Source organism: Saimiri boliviensis, chromosome 9, assembly GCF_048565385.1.
Source record: "Saimiri boliviensis isolate mSaiBol1 chromosome 9, mSaiBol1.pri, whole genome shotgun sequence".
NCBI lineage: Eukaryota > Metazoa > Chordata > Mammalia > Primates > Cebidae > Saimiri > Saimiri boliviensis.
This window is the reverse complement of record NC_133457.1, coordinates 98,308,984-98,326,939: the sequence shown is the minus strand read 5'-3', so window position 1 is coordinate 98,326,939 and position 17,956 is coordinate 98,308,984. Positions and strand designations below refer to the sequence as shown.

At 40.4% G+C, this 17,956-nt stretch overlaps 1 pseudogene; it reads right to left on the bottom strand.

Annotated features, from left to right (window-relative positions):
• LOC120367861 (small ribosomal subunit protein uS15-like) lies at positions 1-10,188 on the bottom strand (annotated as a pseudogene).
• Positions 10,189-17,956: the final 7,768 nt, after the last annotated feature.

Here is a 17,956-nt window from a genome sequence, read left to right as displayed (position 1 = left end):
TTTTTTTTTTTTAACAGGATGTTGCTCTGTTGCCCAGGAGTACGGTAGTGCAGTCATGGCACACTGCAGCCTTGAAATTCTAGGCTCAAGTGGTCCTCCTGACTTTGTCTCCTGAGTAGCTGGGACTACAGGCACATGCCGGCATGCTCAGCTAATTTTTTATTTTTTGTAGAGATGGGGTCTATGTTGCCCAGGCTAATCTCGAACTACTGGACTCAAGCAATCCTCCCACTTTGGTCTCCTAAAGTGCTGGGATTATGGGCATTAGCCAACATGCCCAGCCTTCAGGTTTTTTTCTTGCCAAATAATATTCCATAATGTATATATACCACATTTTCTTTATCAGTCATCCACTGATAGACACAAAGTTGATTCCGTATCTTTGCTATTGTGAACAGTATTGCAATAAGCATATGCGTGCAACTATCCCTTGATAAACTAATTTCCTTTCCTTTGGATAAATACTCAGTAGTGAGATTACTACATAATATGGTTTTGTTTTGTTTTGTTTTGAGGTGGAGTCTTGCTCTGTCACCAGGCTGGAGTGCAATAGCACGATCTCAGTTCACTGCAACCTCTGCCTCCCGGGTTCAAGTCATTCTCCTGCCTGAGTCTCCTGAGTAGCTGGGACTATAGGCATGTGCCACCATGCCCAGCTAATTTTTGTATTTTTAGTAGAGATGGGTTTTCACCATGTTAGCCAAGATAGTCTTGATCTCCTGACCTCATGATCCGTCTGCCTCAGCCTCCTAAAGTGCTGGGATTACAGGTGTGAGCCACCGCACCCGGCCTACTTTTAGTTTTTTTGAGAAATCTCTATACTGTTTTCCATAACGGCTGTACTAATTTACATTCTCACCAATAGTATGTAAGTTTCCTCTTCTCTGCATCCTGACCAATAACTGTTTTTTTAAAAATCTTTTTCATAATAGCCATTCCAACTGGGGTGAGATGATATCTCATGCTGATTTTGATTTGCATTTTTTTTTCTAGTTAAACAATTTTATTGCTTGAGTACACAGACAAATTTATGTGACCAGGACAGAGGCTGTAGATGATTCATATTTCCAGTTGGGAGGGGGGACTTGCTTGGTCTTTTAAAATCGAGCCAAACAGTGAATCCAGCTCTCTATCAGAATCACACAAAATTTAGCATCCTTATCCTTTCTGTTCCTCTCAAGATGTTTTTCAACGGCAACTGCTTTCTTAATTAAACGGTAGAGATCTTCAGGGAGACCAGGAGCAAGTCCCTTAGACTTGATAATTCTTTTTTTTTTTTTGAGACGAAGTTTCGCTCTTGTTACCCAGGCTGGAGTGCAATGGTGCGATCTCGGCTCACCGCAACTTCCGCCTCCTGGGTTCAGGCAATTCTCCTGCCTCAGCCTCCTGAGTAGCTGGGATTACAGGCACGTGCCACCATGCCCAGCTCATTTTTTGTATTTTTAGTAGAGACGGGGTTTCACCATGTTGACCAGGATGGTCTCGATCTCTCGACCTCGTGATCCACCCGCCTCGGCCTCGCAAAGTGCTGGGATTACAGGCTTGAGCCACCGCGCCCGGCCAGACTTGATAATTCTTAAGATGTTATTGCCTGTCACAAAACATACTTGTGCAACACCATGTGAGTCTCTCAGGATCACACTGATTTGTGGAGGAGTCAGGCCCTTCTTGACCAGTTTGTAAATCTGCTCCTTCCTGTCAATCAGATGTAAACTTCAGCCAAGTGGGGACACTGCAGTAATGGGACAAAGCCAATGGGGACAGGCCCTTCCCAGGAGTATGCATGCAACCCATGATGGCAGTGGTCAGGCAGCAAAAGTTAATTTGCATTTCTATGATAGTTAGTGATATTGAACATTTTTTTCATACACCTGCTGGCTTTTGTATGTCTTCTTTTGAGAAATGTCTGTTCAGATCCTTTGCCCACTTTTAAAAGTGGAATTGTTATTGCTGTTGAGTTGTTTGAGTTCTATGTATATTCTGGATATTAATCCCTAGTTGGATGGCTTGCAAATATTTTCTATCATTGAACAAGTAGTCTCTTCATTCTGTTGTTTCCTTTGCTGTGCAGAAACTTTTTAGTTTAATTTAGTCCTATTTGTCTATTTTTGGTTTTGTTGACTGAGCTTTTGAGGTCTTAGTTATAAAGTGTTTACTAGACCAATATCCTAGAGTGCTTCCCCTATGTTTTCTTCTAGTAGTTATGAGTTTGGGGTAAATTTAAAACTTTAATGTATTTTCAGTTGATTTTTTTTTTTGCATATGGTGAGAGATATGAGTCTAGTTTCATTCTTCTGCATATGGATATCCAGTTTTCCCAAGAACATTTTAAAAAGAGGGTTTCCTTTCCCAAATGTATGTGTGTGGTACATTTGTTGAAAATCAATTGGCTATACATGAATTTATTTCTGGTTTCTCTATTTTGTTACCTTGGTCTGTGCATGGTTTTATAGAAATACCATGTGCTGTTTTGGTTATTACAGCCTTGCAATATATTTTATAGTCAGGCAGTGTGATGCTTCTTCTAGCTTTGTTCTTTTTGCTTAGGATTGCTTTGACCATTTAGACTTTTTGTTCCATAGAAATTTTAGGATTGTTTTTTCTGTCTCTCTTGTTTTAGTAGCACATATCCTCCAGCGGTTTCTTAAGAAAAGTCATGTGGGGGTAAGAGGTACATTTTTTATCCTTGTATCTAAAAATATCTGTATTTATCCCTCATATTTGACTGATAATATAGCTTAGTATAAAAGTTCTAGATTGAAAATGTATTTTCTCTCAGAATTTGAAAGCCTTGCTTCATCGTCTTCTAGCCACCAATGTTACTATTGACAAATATGCTATTCCTATCACCTGCTCTTTCATAAGTAACCTGTTGCCTTTTCCCTGACCCTCCTCACTTCCTACCACCAAGATTTTTGATTTTCTCTTTATCTCCTGTGTTTAAAAATTTCATGATGATGTACCATTTTTTTTTTGTTTTTTGCTTTGTTTCCTTTCATTATGCTGGACACTCAGCAGGCTCTGTTACTCTTGAAACTCATAGTTTCTTTGATAATTTCCTTCCCTCTATTTCTTCTGTATTTCTAGAACTCCTGTTAATCTAATGATTGACCTTATGGATTCATCCTCTAATTATCTCTTCTCTGTTATTTTTCCATTTGTATTTCTCTTCTACTTTCTGGGAGATTCCTTGAACTTTATATATTAAGCCTTCTATAAATTATTTTTCTATTAAGAGCAGGTCTTGCTCTATTGCCCAGGCTGGAGTCCAATGGCATGATCATAGCTCACTGCAGGCTCCATCTCCTGGGCTTGAGCAACTCTCCTGCCTCAGCCTTCTGGGTAGTTGGGACCACAGGCATGAGTCACCACACCTGGCTAATTTTTCTTTTAAAAAATATTTTTAGTAGAGAAGAGGTCTAGCTATATTGCCCAGGTTGGTCCTGAACTCCTGGCTTTAAGCAATCCTTCTGCCTTGGCCTCTCGAAGTGCTGGGATTACAGGCATCAGACACCATGTCCAGCCAATTTTTCTATTATATTTTTAATTTCCCAGAGCTGTTATTTATTCTGTTTCTTTTTTCTTCCTTTCTTTTTTTTTTTTTGAGATGGAGTTTCACTCTTGTTGCCCAGGATGGCGTGCAATGGCATAATATCGGCTCCCTACAAACTCTGCCTCCTGGCTTCAAGCAATTATCCTGCCTCAGCCTCCCAAGTAGCTGGAATTACAGGCATGCACCACCACACCAAGATAATTTTTGTATTTTTAGTAGAGATGGGGTTTCTCCAGGTTGGTCAAGCTGGTCTTGAACTCTTGACCTCAGGTGATCTGCCTGCCTCAGCCTCCCAAAATGCTGGAATTATAGGTATGAGCCACTGCACCCAGCCTTATTCCAGTTCTTTTTGGAGCATTTTATCTTTGCTTTATGGATGCAGTATTTTCTACTATCTCTCACAGACTGCTTATTGTTTTTTTAAAATATTCTTCTGTTCTCTTCAGTTTCTGTTCCCTTTGAGTTTCTCTTCTCTTTTCTATTTCTATTTGATGCTGTCTTTTTTGATGAAGGTTCATCTTAAATTTCTGGTGACCCTTTGTTGTCTCTTCATATTTAAGAGTGAGTCACTAACTAAGTATTTGGAAGCTCTGTGTTAACAGGAAGTTTATCAATGTGTGGGTTTCACTGCAGGATGATAAAGTCGGTACCTAGGTGTTTTGTTGGGAGAACCTCAAATATCAGTATGTATAGATCTTTCCTCTGGGGTTAATTAATTAACATTAATTCTCTGATATCTTGCCTGGAGAATATAAGCCTTGCTGTCAGCATTTTTGGAGCAAAATTCAGCAGGAGGACTGAGTGCATTTCCCCATTCAGCATGTAGACAATTCAACCAATTTCTGTTTTCAGTCTGATATCCTCCTACCTTAGCCTCCCTGCTATATCCTCCTACCTTAGCCTCTCTACTTCAATTTTGTCCCAGAGGGTGCCAGGGAGATGAAAGAGTAGTTGTCTAAGTGAGTACGAGGGAGAAAAAGACCTGGCAGTTTACCTTCCTATAAAGGCTTTCAGCAAAACCCTCTCTTTTCTGCCTCTCACATCACCTCTGCTTCTATAGCATCTGCTCTGTCCCAGTCCTGACATTCTAGTGTTCTGCAATATGAATCTGTTTGTCTCGTTAGTATATCCCTCAGCAAACATTTAGAATTGTTTTCTCAGCTCAACCATGGCTTTCCAGCTTTCAGAAATGTGTTGACATCCTTAATTTGCTATTGTCTTTTTTAATTCTTTGTCTGTAGGCTGGTAACCCTAAAAATATTAACTCACTGTTACTTTAGTGATTTGGAGGAGTGAACGGGGATAAACATATGTGTTTAATCTGTCCTAGCATAAACAGAAGTGCAAGATGACTGTAAAGATGCCCACTCTTTGCTCCTATTTTAAAAAAAGTAAGAACCGGCCAGGTGCGGTGGCTCATGCCTGTAATCCCAGCACGTTGGGAAGCTGAGGCAGGCGGATCACCTGAGGTCAGGAGTTTGAGACCAGCCTGACCGACAAGGAAAAACCTCATCTCTACTAGAAACACAAAATTAGCCAGGCCTAATTTTGTAGGCGCATGCCTATAATCCCAGCTACTCAGGAGGCTGAGGCATGAGAATCACTTGAACCCTCGAGGCAGAAGTTGCAGTGAGCCGAGATCGTGCCATTGCACTCCAGCCTAGGCAACAAGAGCAAAACTCTGACTCAAAAAAAAAAAAATGTTAGAACCAGAAAATTCACAGATACGGTGCAGTGGCTCACACCTATAACCCCAGCACATTGGGAGGCTGAGGCAGGCGGATCACCTGAGGTCAAGAGTTTGAGACCAGCCTGGCCAACATGGCGAAACTTCGTCTCTACTAAAAATACAAAAATTAGCTGGGCATGGTGGCAGGCACCTGTAATCCCAGCTACTCAGGAGACTAAGGCACAAGAATTGTTCGAACTCAGGAGGTGGAGATTGTGGTCAGCCAAGATCACACCACTCCACTCCAGGCTGGGCAACAGAATGAGACTCTTGTCTCAAAAAAAAAAAAAAAATTCATAGATATAATTCTGCTCTCATAGGCCAATGTGGAAAAAGCAGGAGTCTGAGAGTTGTAGTCCATGTGTCCAAGCCTTATTATTATCATTCCCTGGTTGTTTGATGCTAGGTAAGTTAAATTTTCTGACCACCTGTTTCCTCATCTGTAAAGTGGTGATAATCATCCTTTTATAGTCTATCTTACTTATAATGATGAAGTTAAATAATTGATATAAATATATAAACACCAAATATATATCATTTATCATAAACTCTTATTACCAGTAGGCATAGTCAAATATATTTTGAGAGGCACTGTAACATAGTAGAAAGAATATGGGCTATAAAGTCACACAGACTTGGGCTCAAATTCCATCTCTGTTACTCATTGTGTTATGCTGGGTAAGTGACTTACACTCTCTCAGCCTTAGTTAATCTATTTATAAAATGGATATAATATTATTAACCTGACAAGGCTGTTCTGAGTATTAAGTAAGATAATGCATGTAACATATCTGCTATAGAGCCTGACACTTAATAAGTACTTAACAGACACTAATTCTTCTGTGTAGACCCCTAATTTGAGACCAGCTTTTTTATACTAACATGAAAATCCTAAGCTTTTATTTCCTTAGTTCATGCTAAACTACATTTATAATTAGCATCTTAGATCATCAATAGTCCTCATAAAAGCTTATTTATTTGCTGTTTTCCCAGGACCAAATTATAAGGTGAACAGCCCAAATTAAAAGGATTCCTCATTCAAGACCTCTGAAGTCAACTGGCTACTGCTGAGGCATCTTTAGCATTTCATTATGAAGTAAGATGTGAAACTTGTAGCAAACAAGAGATCAGAGACTCTGGAATACTAGGAATAACAACAACTCAAAAAATTATCTAAAAGTTTATTTTTTGGTTTTTATTTGATCCTCATACAAATCTAGATTCCACAGTCTCTTTTATCCTGTTTAAAGATGAATTAACAGATGCATTGAGTGAAGAAGCAACTTCCTTGAGACTCATCTATCAGTGGTAAACAACCAAGAACTCCAACCTTGGTCTTTTGTCTCCCAGTTTAGTGTTCTCTTTTTAAAAAATATGGCAAAATACAAATATCCTAAAATTTACCATTTTAACCTCTTTTAAGTACATTCACATTGATGTACAACCAATTTCCAGAACTTTCTCCGTCTTGCAAAACTGGAACTCGATTCCTATTAGACAATACCCTCTTCCCCCATCTCTCCCTAGACCCTAAAACCACCATTCTACTTTCTGTTTCTATGAATTTGATTACTCTAGGTACCTCATATAAATGAGATAATACAGTATTCATCTTTTTGTGGCTAGCTTATTTCACTCAGCATAATGTTCTTAAGGTTCATCCATATTGTAGCATGTATCAGAATTTCCTTCCTTTTTTTTTTTTTTTTTTTTTGAGACGGAGTTTCACTCTTGTTACCCAGGCTGGAGTGCAATGGCACGATCTCGGCTCACCGCAGCCTCCGCCTCCTGGGTTCAGGCAATTCTCCTGCCTCAGCCTCCTGAGTAGCTGGGATTACAGGCACGCACCACCATGCCCAGCTAATTTTTTGTATTTTTAGTAGAGACGGGGTTTCACCATGTTGACCAGGATGGTCTCGATCTCTTGACCTCGTGATCCACCCGCCTCGGCCTCCCAAAGTGCTGGGATTACAGGCTTGAGCCACCGCGCCCGGCCTAATTTCCTTCCTTTTTAAAGCTGAATGATATTCTATGGTATGTATACACCACATTTTGATTACCCATTCATCCACTGATAGACACCTGGGGTGCTTTCCAGGTGTGAATAATACTTCTGTGAACATGGGTGTAAAAATATCTCTTTGGGACACCGCTTTCAGGTTCTTTTTTTTTTTTTTTAATATACCTAGTTGAAGTTGAGGAGGCAATTCATAGCCTAACAACCAAAAAAAGCCCAGGCCCAGATGGGTTCACAGCCGAATTCTATCAGACATACAAAAAGGAGCTGGTACCACTCCTTCTGAAACTATTCCAAACAATCCAAAAAGAGGGAGTCCTTCCCAAATCATTTTATGAGACTAACATCATCCTGATACTAAAACCTGGCAGAGACTCAACAAAAAAAGGAAATTTTAGGCCAATATCCATGATGAACATAGACGTAAAAATCTTCAATAAAATACTGGCAAACTGATTGCAACATCGCATCAAAAAGTTTATCCATCGTGACCAAATAGGCTTCATCCTGAGGATGCAAGGCTGGTTCAACATATGCAAGTCTATAAACATAATCCACCACATAAACAGAACCAAACACAAAAACCACATGATTATCTCAATAGATGCAGAGAAGGCCTTCAACAAAATTCAACAGCCCTTTATACTAAAAACTCTCAATAAACTAGGTATTGAGGAACGTAATTCAAAATAATTAAAGCTATTTACAACAAACCCACAGCCAATATCATACTGAATGGGCAAAAACTGGAAGCATTCCCTTTGAAATCTGGCACTAGACAAGGATGCCCTTTCTCACCACTCCTATTCAATATAGTATTGGAAGTTCTAGCCAGAGCAATCAGGCAAGAAAAAGAAATAAAGGGTATTCAATTAGGAAAGGAAAAAGTCAAATTGTCTCTATTTGCAGATGACATGATCGTATATTTAGAAGATCCCATCGTCTCAGCCCAAAATCTCCTTAAACTGATAAGCAACTTCAGCAAAATTTCAGGATACAAAATCAATGTGCAGAAATCACAAGCATTCCTGTACACCAATAACAGACTTAAAGAGAGCCAAATCAGGAAAGAACTGCCATTCACAATTGCTACAAAGAGAATAAAATACCTAGGAATACAACTAACAAAGGATGTAAAGAACCTCTTCAAGGAGAACTATAAACCACTGCTTAAGGAAATAAAAGAGGACACAAACAGATAAAAAACATTCCATGCTCATGGTTAGGAAGAATCAATATTGTGAAAATGGCCATACTGCCCAAAGTAATTTATAGATTCAACGCTATCCCCATCAAGCGACCTATGATCCTCTTCACAGAACTGGAAAAAAACCACCTTAAACTTCATATGAAACCAAGAGAGCCCGCAGAGCCACGACAATTCTAAGCAAAAAGAACAAAGCTGGAGGCATCACACAACCTGACTTCAAACTATACCACAAGGCTACAGTAATCAAAACAGCATGGTACTGGTACCAAAACAGACATATAGACCAATGGAACACAACAGAGGCCTCGGAGGCAACGCCACACATCTACAAGCATCTGATCTTTGACAAACCTGACAAAGACAAGCAATGGGGAAAGGATTCCCTGTTTAATAAATGGTGTTGAGAAAACTGGCTAGCCATGTGCAGAAAGCAGAAGCTGGACCCCTTTCTGACACCTTACACTAAAATTAACTCCTGATGGATTAAAGACTGAAACATAAGACCTAACACCATAAAAACCCTAGAAGAAAACCTGGGCAAAACCATTCAGGACATAGGCATAGGCAAGGACTTCATGAGTAAAACACCAAAAGCATTGGCAACAAAAGCCAAAATAGACAAATGGGATCTAATTAACTCCAGAGCTTCTGTACAGCAAAAGAATCATTAGCGTGAACCAGCAACCAACAGAATGGGAAAAAATTTTTGCGATCTACCTATCTGACAAAGGGCTAATAGCCAGAATCTACAAAGAACTAAAACAGATTTATAAGAAAAAAACAAACAAACCCATTCAAAAGTGGGCAAAGGACATGAACAGACACTTTTCAAAAGAAGACATATATGAAGCCAACAAACATAAAAAAGTGCTCATCATCACTGGTCATTAGAGAAATGCAAATCAAAACCACACTGAGATACCATCTCCTGCCAGTTACAATGGCGGTCATTAAAAAATCCGGAAATGAGATGCTAGAGGGGATGTGGAGAAATAGGAACACTTTTACACTGTTGGTGGGAATGTAAATTAGTTCAACCATTGTGGAAGACAGTGTGGTGATTCCTTAAGGACCTAGAAATATTCCATTTTACCCAGCAATCCCATTACTGGGTATATATTTATAAACCGTTCTATTATAAAGACACATGCACACGTATGTTCACTGTAGCACTGTTTACAATAGCAAAGACATGGAACCAACCCAAATGCCCATCGATGCTAGACTGGACAAGGAAAATGTGGCACATATACACCATGAAATAGTATGCAGCCATAAAAAACGATGAGTTCATGTCCTTTGTAGGGACATAGATGAATCTGGAAACCATCATTCTCAGCAAATTGACACAAGAACAGAAAAACAAACACCGCATGTTCTCACTTATAGGCAGGTGTTGAACAATGAGAACACAGGGATACAGGGAGGGAAGCATCACACACTGGGGTCTGTTTCCGGGGAATAGGGAAGGGACATTGAGTAGTAGGGAGGTTGGGGAGGAATAACATGGGGAGAAATGCCAGATATAGGTGACAGGGATGGATATCAATTACCATATGATCTAACAATACAATTACTAGGTATATATATATATATATATATACACACACACACCCCTAAAAAATTCCTAAAAAATCTTAAACAGAATTACCATATGATCTAACAATACAATTACTATATACATATATATATACCTAGTTATATCTATATCTGTATCTACCTAGTTATATATATATATATATATATATATATATATATATATATACCTAGTGTGTGTGTGTGTGTGTGTGTATGTATATATAGGTATATATACCTATATATATATATTTAGGGACAGTGGTGGGTATGGAGGTTGGGGAGGGATAACAATGCAATTGTATTGTTAGATCATATGGTAATTCTGTTTAAAATTCTGTTTAAAAGTTTTTAGGAATCATTATACTCTTTTCCATAGGGGCTGCATCATTTTATAGTCCTCCCAACAGTACACATGGGTTCAAGTTTTTCCACATCTTGATAATATGTGTCATTTTTCCGGAGGTTTTTTTTTTTTTTAAGTAATAGCAATTCTAACGGGTGTAAAGTAGTAGCTCATTATAGTTTTCTTAAGAGTTGTGAAGTTTTCGGTACAGATGCCAAGATACTAAGTAACCTTGGATAACATCATCGAAAAACACTCATATTCTTTTTTTTAATTGATTTTTTTTAAGAGACAGGGTATTGTTCTGTCACCCAGGGTAGAGTGCAGTGGTGTGATCGTAACTCACTGTAGCCTTGAACTCCTGAGCTCAAGGGATCCTCTTGCCTAACTCAGACTCTCAAGTAGCTGGTACCAGATGTACATGCCACCATGCCTGGCTAATTTTTTAAAAAATTATTTTTCGGCCGGGCACGGTGGCTCAAGCCTGTAATCCCAGCACTTTGGGAGGCCGAGGCGGGTGGATCACAAGGCCAAGAGATCGAGAACATCCTGGTGAACATGGTGAAACCCCATCTCTACTAAAAATACAAAAAATTAGCTGGGCATGGTGGCGCGTGCCTGTAATCCCAGCTACTCAGGAGGCTGGGGCAGGAGAATTTCCTGAACCCAGGAGGCGGAGGTTGCAGTGAGCCGAGATCACGCCATTGCACTCCAGCCTGGGTAACAAAAAGTGAAACTCCGTCTCAAAAAAAAAAAAATTATTTTTCATAGAGACAGGGTCTTACTATGCTGCCCAGGCTGGTCTCAAACTCCTGGCCTCAAGCAATCCTCCCACTGTGGCCTCCCAAAGTATTGGGATTATTGGCATGAGCCACTGCACCCAGCCTCAACAAATGTTTACTGAGCTCCTAATAGGTGCTAGGCACTGTGCTGGGTATTGGGGTTATAAGTCTCTTAAAAGCAAGGGAGAAAGATGGGCTATAAATAGCGACCAAGGTTCTGAGTACATATAAGGTACACTGAATTACTCCTTATCGAGTGCCTGCTAATTTTTCAAGACTCTCAGGTCCTTTTACGGCTCATGCCTGCAATCCAAGCACGTTGGGAGGCCGAGGTGGGAGAATCACTTCAGGCCAGGACGTTGAGGCCAGCTGGGGCAACATAATAATACCCCATCTCTACCAATTTTTTTTAATTAGCTATGTGTGGAGATGCACATCTGTAGTTCTAGCTACTTGAGAGGCTGAGGCAGGAGGATTGCCTGAGCCTAGGAGTTTGAGGCTGCAATGAACCATGATCGTGCCACTGTACTCCAGCCTAGGTGACAAAGTGAGACCCTGTCTCAAAAAAGCAAAAACAAAAACTGATCACCTCCTTTTATAGAAAATCATAAAAGCAGTATGTAAAACATTTATTTCCTACGTTCACACCCAATTATTCCAAACAGAGTACAGCTGGGAGGTTTCCCATTCTCTCTTGGGAAGGAGGCTACATTCAAGAAATGAAGACTGGTGCAAGTTAGTAATTAGCACTTATACCTATCATCCCGTATGGGTGCTTCTGTTCACAAATGTGCTAGGTTTTGGGGAAGCAAAGAAATATAAGTAAGGCACAGATCCTGCACTCCACAATCTCAAAGACAGTTACAACATAATATAATAAGGGCTGGGCCGGGCACGGTGGCTCACACCTGTAATCCCAGCACTTCAGGAGGCCGAGGTGGGCAGATGAGCTGAGGTAAGGAGTTCGACATCAGCCTGACGAACACAGCAAAACCCCGTCTCTACTTAAAATACAAAAGTTAGCCGGGCACGGTGGCTCAAGCCTGTAATCCCAGCACTTTGGGAGGCCGAGGCGGGTGGATCACGAGGTCAAGAGATAGAGACCATCCTGGTGAAGATGGTGAAACCCTGTCTCTAATAAAAATACAAAAAAAAATTAGCTGGGCATGGTGGTGTGTGCCTGTAATCCCAGCTACTCAGGAGGCTGAGGCAGGAGAATTGCCTGAACCCAGGAGGCGGAGGTTGCGGTGAGCCAAGATGGCCCCATTGCACTCCAGCCTGGGTAACAAGAGTGAAACTCCGTCTCAAAAAAAAAAAAAAAAACAAAACAAAAAAACGAAAGTTAGCTGGGTATGGTGGTCGGCACCTGTAATCTCAGGTACTTGGGGTTGTGGGGGATGCTGAGGCAGGAGAATTGCTTGAACCCAGGAGGCAGAGGTTGTGGTGAACTGAGATCATGCCATTGCACTCCAGCCGGGGCAACAGCATGAGAATTCACCTCAAAAAAAAAAAAAAAATATATATATATATATATATATATATATATGTATACATATATAAAATAAGGGCTGTAATAGAAGATAAGTAGAGAGAAAGAAATAATATTTTCTCTAATAGAGAAATCAAAGCCTTCTTTACAAAAGTAAAGTCTAGATCTAGATCTTAAAGGGTGACAGGAGTTTATCAGATGGGAGCAGGAAGGAAGGACATTCTAGAGAGGGAGAAGCATGGAAAAAATGAAAGGGCAGAGCATTTATGAAATATTAAATGATTTAGTATGACTGGAACTTAGCATACATGATGGAGAGTGGTAAGAAGGGTAGACAGTAGCATGATGAGGAGAGCTGGAAGATAAGACTGTGGAAATCTATTTTTCTGAAGGTAACAGAAAATTAACTGATTTTTAGGCAGGGGAGCAGCTTGATTAGTTGCTCCCCACCACAACCCCAGGAAACTGGATGGGCTAGATGGAAGATGAACTGGAGTTACAGAGAACCAAGAAAAAGGTATGGGAGAAGGCGGTCAGGGACTAACCAAATAAGATCTCAAGGATCATGAAGATGACTTGCTGTGAAAAAAACCCAGAGCTTTTTATTTGTCACAGAGACAGGGTCTCATTATACTGCCCAGGCTGCTCTCAAACTCCTGAGTTCAAGTGATCCTCCTGCCTCAGTCTCCCAAAGTGCTGGGATTATAGGCCTGAGCCACCATGCCCAGCCATTCAAAGACCCTTGGAATGGAGCAGCAGAGATCAGGACCGTGTGTATTTGATTTCTAAAACCAGAAATCTGATTTTCCTTAAGCATGTATCATGGAACAGATACTTGAGGATTGATTCACAATACCAAATTCGTAACAGATTGTGGTATAAAGGATAATTCTAATTAACTAATATACATTCATTCATTCATCAAAAACTTAACAAAGAATCTACTTTGTGCAAGCATTATTCTAAGGAACTAGGGACACAGTTGTGATTAACAATTTCCTGTCCTCACAGCTATAGTCTCTGTGGAATATAACATAGAATGTATGTTTCCAGTGAGTAAAATATTTGTTTGCTGTCCAGAGCATTTCCTTCCCAGCACAAAGGAACCAAGGATTTTAAGTCAGCAGTCAAAATGCTATTTGGCGAATGATCAGAAAAAAGGGATGGTATTAAGACCCATTTCATTCAGGCCACAAGTAAAGCCCGAGCTTATCTTCACTCTAGAACAAGTACACCTCTCTAATGACTAGCTTTTAACCACGTTCTTTGGATTCATAGTTTCTCTATCCTGAACACTGCTGAATGGAATAAGCCATCCTGGCTTATTTTTCTCTTTCTGGGTTACAGGTAAACCATTTCTAACACATAACACATTCTTTCAGGCAGATTATAATACAATTGAGTTTCATTTTGTTAGCTTCAGTCATTTTTACTATATATGATCAAATAAAGGCTCCAACATCACCTATTTCATTGTAAGCAATCATAATGTAATTTTGGGGACTAATGGGTTTTCAACCATTAATTCGACAAATATTTCCCAAATATTTACTTAATTAATTTATATATATATTTTAAGACGGAGTCTCACTCTGTCACCCAGGCTGGAGTGCAGTGGCTTAACGTCTGCTCACTGCAACCTCTGCCTCCTGGGCTCAAGCAATTCTCTTGCCTCATCTCTCCCGAGCAGCTGGGATCACAGGCGCCCACCACCTTGCCCAGCTAATTTTTATATTTTTAGTAGTCACAGGGTTTCACCATGTTGGCCAGGCTGGTCTCGAACTCCTGACCTCAGGTGATCCACCCACCTCGGCCTCCCAAAGTGCTGGGATTACAGGTGTGAGCTACCATGCCTGGCCACCAAATATTTATTAAGTGCCTATGATAAGCCAGGCACTCTGCTAGGTTCTGGGAATATAAGAGTTAACAAGATAGATTTTTGCACCTATGTTAAAGAAATCTACATATATTATAGTAGTGAAATGAGATTAAGAAAATTTTAAGTCAGCTGGGCAAGGTGGCTCATGCCTGTAATCCCAGCACTTTGGGAGGCCAAGGCAGGTGGGATCACGAGGTTAGGAGATCAGGACCATCCTGGCTAACATTATGAAACCCCATCTCTACTAAAAATGCAACAACAACAACAAAAATTAGCCAGGCATCCCCACAGTCCCACTCATTCAGGAGGCTGAGGCTGGAAAATCGCTTGAACCAGGGAGGTAGAGGCTGCAGTGAGGTGAGATCATACCACTGCACTGCAGCCTGGGCAACAGAGCAAGGCTTGATCTCAAAAATAAAAAATAAAAAAAATTACAAATATACAACAGAAAAATTAAACTGTGGCAAGTGTTAGGAAGGGATAAGAGAAAATGCTGCAGTATCCCAAAGCTGATGGCAATAACCTGGACCAGGCTAGTGGCAGTGGCAAGAGAAGTTGTATTTGCAATCTATTTTGGACACTGAATTGAAGAAGACAATAGTGAATTGAATGAAGAAGGTGAGGGAAAGGAAGGAATCAAGGCTAACTCCTGGGTTTTGATTTAAGCAACTGGGTAAAGAGCAATATTTCCACAGAAAATCTAGGTATAGTACACATAGAAAATATCAAGTTTCTATGCAGATTATAATCTCTATCTGAATCATGTTTTCTGTAGGTTAAATATTACCCATGAGGATGTGTGACCTTGCTTACTAAATAAAAAGAGCACTAAGAATCATGAGATCTAGGTTCTAGTTCAAATACTGTCACTATTTAACTTTAAGTCACATTCTCTACAAGCCTGCTATTTTATGGGTCAAGTGAAGAGACTGATGAATAGTTCAAAACCAATGAAAACATATAATTAACCATACAATTAAAGGACTATCATCATTAGCTTACTGTTTGACAGCTGGAGATCTCAGATGGTATTAAGCATGGCCCAGAGCGAAGACTCCTGTAGTCTGGTTCTAGATCTCTGTTTTTGTGCGTGTGTGGATTCCATAACTTGGCTTCTGTATTTATAAAACAAAATTACAGTGATTTCTCTCATAGGCATAAGAAGAAAATCCATAAATGTCTATATGCATTGCAGATTTCTGGAGGAAAGAAGTTATAAGAATATAAATAATTATTTGTGTTATGAATAAGTAGGATCAATCTCTCAGAAAACCAGGAAGAGTTTAGCTATCATCGCTTTGTGACTTTTGCCAGGGAATCTTGGCTTTTCCTAGAAAATAAATTACTACCTTGGAGGATGCCTGAAATCTCTGAAGGAAGCCTTCTTGCACATAGCCAGTTCAGGAAGGTTACACCTGGTACCATGCTGTAAGGGAAAAGGAAATCTTTTACAAAAGTGGTCAAGAGTATTTGTTAAACATAGCAGCATTTTCCAAACAGGGAGTGAAGGTACAATGAGGTCTCATTAAAACTTTTTTTTTTCCTTTAAGACTTTCTTAGTCTATCTTTGTTATTGTGAACTAAGTTCCTTGGTGTGATCTGAATAACTTATTTCTTAATTAAAAAAAACCTTTTTTTGTAGAGATGGGTCTGTGTTGCCAAGGCTGGTTTCTAACTCCTGAGCTCAAGCAATCCTCCTACCTCGGCCTCCCAACGTGCTGGGATTACAGAGGTGAGCCACCGTGTCTCACCCACAGATCATTTCATAAGCACCTTTTCTTCACCTATATCACTTGTTTTCTCCTTTTGTTTTTTTTTTCCATTTCATTTATTTTTCCTTTCTCTGTCATTTTCGCAGTTGAACAGTCTTTTCCAAAACTTAGGCCACACTGTTTCCCTCTGTTCTCTTCAAGGCCTCCTTACAATGATTTGAGACTGTCATGTACCAAATGTTTCTCTCTCAAAGATCCAAAAAATGGTGTACACCAGTGGTTCTCAAACGGGTGGTTCTGTCCCTCCCAGGGGATATTTGGTAGTGTCTGAAGACATTTTTGGTTGTCAGGACTAGGGGAAGGACGCAACTGGCATCTATCGTATAGAGGCTGGGATGCTGCTAAACATCTTACAATGCACAGAACATCCCACAACAAAGAATTATGTAGGCTGACAAAGAATTGTCTGCCAATGGCAATAATGCTACCATTGAATAACTATGATATGCACAAATATCAGCAGCTGAAAATGACTAAGGTTTGGTGGCACCAGTCCAGGCTCCTTAGGGAATTCAGATTCTCAAGGTGGTAAACTGGCAGCCATTGGCATCAGATTGTCTGGACTTGGATTCCCAGGTTCCCCGTTTTGCTGGCTATATATGGCTTCTGACTACTCAGTGTCACAAAAGCAGTCTCACCTGGAAAAAGGGGCTAATAAAGCATCCATCTCACTAAGACATAAGCTCCTTGAAAGCAAGGAACTGCCATCCTTAGATTAGGGACTGGTATCCAGTAGAAAGTACTAGGTGTCTGTGGATTATTTTACAGTTGGTGTTGAGGCCTCAGCCTCCCTGAGTAGCTGGGATTACAGACGTGAGCCACCCAGCCTGGCCGATAATTCTTACATAATAAGAAAGTAGGGCGTGATGGATCAGTCCTGTAATCCCAGCACTTTGGGAGGTCAAGGTGGGCAGATCACCTGAGGTCAGGAGTTCAAGACCTGAAGAACTGAACATGTGCTGCCCTGTTGAACACTAACAATTTCACAGCATGGCAAAACTCCGTCTCTACTAAAAATACAAAAATTAGCCGGTGTGGTGGTGGGCGCGTATAATTCTAGCTGCTCTGGAGGCTGAGGCAGGAAAATCGCTTGAACTCGGGAGGCAGAGGTTGCAGTAAACCGAGATCGTGTCACTGCATTCCAGCCTGGGCGACAGAGTGAGACTCCGTCTCAAAAACAAACAAAAATAAAGTAGAAACAAGCGAGGCTAAAGCCGCAATTGGTTAAAAAAAAAAAAAAAGGGATAGAGATAGCATATCTGGTCATTTTTTCTGTGGTTAGCACAATGTTTCTCTTTGTTTATATTCAGACATCGTTGCGAAGTGGTTTTGTTTTTGTTTTGACCCACCGTGGTCACAGAATGGCCTTGTCTGATGTTGGTGTTCTGTGAAATTGTTAGTGTTCCGCAACATCCTAGTTAATAGCGCCAGCTGGCTTCTCGCCATCATGGGCTGCATTTATTTTCACTGTTACACATTCCTTAAACCTTCCCCCACATTACCTAACAGATGCCCAGATCTTTCCAACAGCCTCTTCCCAAGACGTCCCGCTGTTTCCCCACAGTGTACCACCCTCCTTGCAAAACCATAGCCCCAACGTTGTC